Source organism: Drosophila novamexicana, unplaced genomic scaffold (genome assembly GCF_003285875.2).
Source record: "Drosophila novamexicana strain 15010-1031.04,08,12 unplaced genomic scaffold, DnovRS2.1 tig00000024-arrow-pilon, whole genome shotgun sequence".
NCBI lineage: Eukaryota > Metazoa > Arthropoda > Insecta > Diptera > Drosophilidae > Drosophila > Drosophila novamexicana.
In genome coordinates, this window is record NW_020824768.1 from 1,012,215 (window position 1) to 1,015,722 (window position 3,508).

The following is a 3,508-nucleotide window of genomic DNA, read 5'->3' on the forward strand; positions in this document are numbered from 1 at the left end:
CGAATTTGTTTATTCTGAGAGCTAGGGTCTACATTTGATATGTATTTGTTCGTGTATCATACACAGATTAAGAAAAGCAGTACAAAGTTCAAGATCGAGATCAGAAGTGTGCGAATATGGTTACAGGGTACCAGCTAGTCGTGCACTCTATGCACAACTCACTTGTTTTTGGTTGATTTGCCTTTTGCCACTGCAACTGCAGTCAAAAGTTGTTAATCGAAAAAATTTGTGTATTTGCCAGCAATTTATATTGATATGAACTCTTTTTGAAAGCTCTGCAATTAAGTTGCACGCGAAATAGCCGGGATTTATATAAATAATATATATAGATACATATATGTATAGACATAACATTAAGTTTTATTATGCGAACGTAGTTTGTTTAAAAAATAGCGGACAGTGTCAAGCACAAGCATATCAAATTAACATGAGAATATGCGCAAAAAGTAGTGTATGGCAAAAACAAGGGTATTGATAGTCGCATTAAAAAGTTGCCTCACATATTTGTTGATACAAAAAATTGGTTTTTATTGTAAATTGAATTTTAATTTAAGTAAATTATAAATATTAAAGGCCTTTTTGATTAAAACCTGAATCTGTTGCACAGCAAAATTAATTTGCAATCGTGAATTTTGTTGCACACACAAAATTGCATTTTCTATGAATTGAGGGAGACTGAAGTCTGGAAATACGCAGATATTTTCCCGGAATATGCGCTTATTTTAAATTTTCAGTGTTACAATTGAATTGTAGTTTCAATTTTTGTTATTTGGAAATTAGTTAGTGTTTTTTGTTGATTTTTCTCTCCCTATCTACAACTTGCATTCGCGGAATTTATATTAAATGTCCTTGAGAAATTCATTAAGCTTACGGCTCATATTTATTGCAGTACGTTTCGCGGAATGCGCTCCAATCAAATCAAATATTTGTGCCATTCACCATGCGAGTAGGTCCAACTCCATCCACGTTTTTCTCTTATTGTACTTTTACAGAAGGCGATTCTTATTTTGTCAGCAATAGACGTCTTCGACTCTATTGGGTATATATATGTATATATATATTCTTGATAATGTCATGTCCGTCAGTCTGTTTCTATGGAAAGTAGTTTCTTAATTTGAAACTGACTTTGCCTAGATTCGTGATTTTGGTATCATTACAATCATGGGAATAATCAGCCGAAGATTAAACTGTTTTCGTCACCTCACTATCATATACTTTTTATCAACATCGGATTACTATATCATATACCATATCTCTGTTACGTGAATCAGACGAAAATGTAGTTTATTATTATTATTATATCCAAATTGTGAATCATGAGCTTGACTATTCTTCCTTTATATCGTTTTACTATATCAAAGTACTTTCATAAGAAAAATCGGTTTGAAATAAACCTCAAATCCCTTTAAAGCCCTCTGGCTACAAGGGTATTTAATATTCGGCTTGCTTAAGAAAGCTATTCTATCTTGTCCTTATCTCAGCGGAGATATCATTATTTCATTTCACATAATGACAAGTATCTCATTAAACTATATTCAGGCTGGGCTGGGCTGAGCTGGACTGGGCTGGTCTGGACTGAGCGTGCGGATAATATTGACGGATACTGAAGTGTTAACGTGAATGTGATAAGGGCGTAAAACGCTAGCAATGATATCAAACGGTTATTTAGTTAAGCTATGGCCAACATATGAGCATATCGACCACAGGCCAATGGCTCAAGGCTACAACCACACACACACCCACGCACACACACAGAGAGAGAGAGATTTAACAAAGAGGTGGTGGTGAGCAGCGCAAGGACAAGGACAAGGACAATATTACTTATGTATATTGCCGCATAAGCCGTCACTTGTAGCAAAGTACAACCAATTTGAAATGGTGGCATTGGAAGGGTGTGTGGACAGAAGAGCGAAGAGGGTTGGGCTTTGTCGAGTAACAGCAGGCGGATAAGAAACGCATTTGTATTAGTTTTACGCGCATTAGAGTCTCATTGCCTGGCTTAAGGGCCGGAACCAACTGGAGCAGCACGAGCATAAAATAAAGTAATAAAAATCTTAGCTTTGCTGCTGGTCATATCTGTGAGTAGCAGACATGTATATTACATCTATGAGTGTGCGTGTGTTTGGCTGTGTGTGTGTATGTGTGTGAGTACGTGACATTTAAAAGGGATAAAGCTGCTAAAACCCAAATCGAATAATAAAATACGAGTCAGACTGACACTTTTTTATTCTGCCACAGGATAATTGTCGTTTAAAGCGAGCGTTTAAAACTGGTTTTTGGGCGTGACACACCCACACATACCCCCCACGCACACACAATCATACATATATATCAGCAGCTGGTATTTGTTTTTGCCATTTGCTGACTTTTAAAGCCGCACACAAAGTTGCTGCCATCGCGCGGTCATCACACACTCGGCGAAAAAGTCGAACAATTTGTACTTAAATGAAGACTAAAGCCATGATGCACTGAGAACATCTTATGCTAGTTTTAAGTTTGTGAATTCTTATAATAATTATGCTTCAACTTAGTCTTTTTCTGTTATTTTTCGTATATGCTCCAAAGAAGCTGCACACTTAACGTCAACAGGAAATGTAATGAAAATTAGCAGCAATAAAGTTTTTGCTGTCTAGAGTTTAGCACTGAGTTTTTCGCTGAGTGCACGTAGCCTTGTTGGGCAAAAACTTTGGCTGAGCTGCGACAAGCTACAAGTTGTGCATCATTGAAACAAATGCAGCACGAAATACACCCAAAACCCCAATCAAAGCCAAATTACCTAACGAGCTGAGCCATCAAGTGGCCCAGCGATGACAACAGCTCCAGCTCCAGCTCCAGCTACCAGCTACCAGCTACCAGCTACCAGCTACCAGCTACGCTTCCAACTCCAGCTACTTGAGCTGATCTCGAACAGCTTAAACTTTTTTACGGTCGCAGCATCATAAAATGGCTAACGTTGCAGGCCATGGCCGTTCTACGTTATTCCGCGCAAATCAAGTCAACTTTCAACAACTTTGACTTGATTTAAACCCATTAAAAGTCACTTTTTCAACGCTTTTGGCAGGCAGCTAGCTTGATGTATATTTTGCAGCCCGGATTTGCCCGTTCGCCACTCACCTGTGCCGCAGAAGGACAATAAAGCGTCTTGCTGTCTTGCCGTCTGGCTCTTCACCCCCACTTCCCCTTTGCACCTGCATAAGCATGCCCTTGGGTCGTTTGATGCGCTCCACTTGAGTCAACTGGGGGGACGTCAGCAACACCGGCGAGACAATGGCAATCGGATGAGTTGTGAATGATAATGCGCTATGTAGTCGGTTGTCATGGCTGCTGAATGCTGTGAGCTGTGGAGAAAGATGATGATGAGAGTGGGGATCAGTTGGATGAGTTAGCACAAGGTTCAAGTCTTGCCAAAGGCTAATCAACTGTGTGCGTGAGTGTCAGTGTGAGTCTGTGTGTGTGACAGCTGACACGCCTTCAAGTCTTAATTAATTTGGCTTGGGCCTTTTGGCCA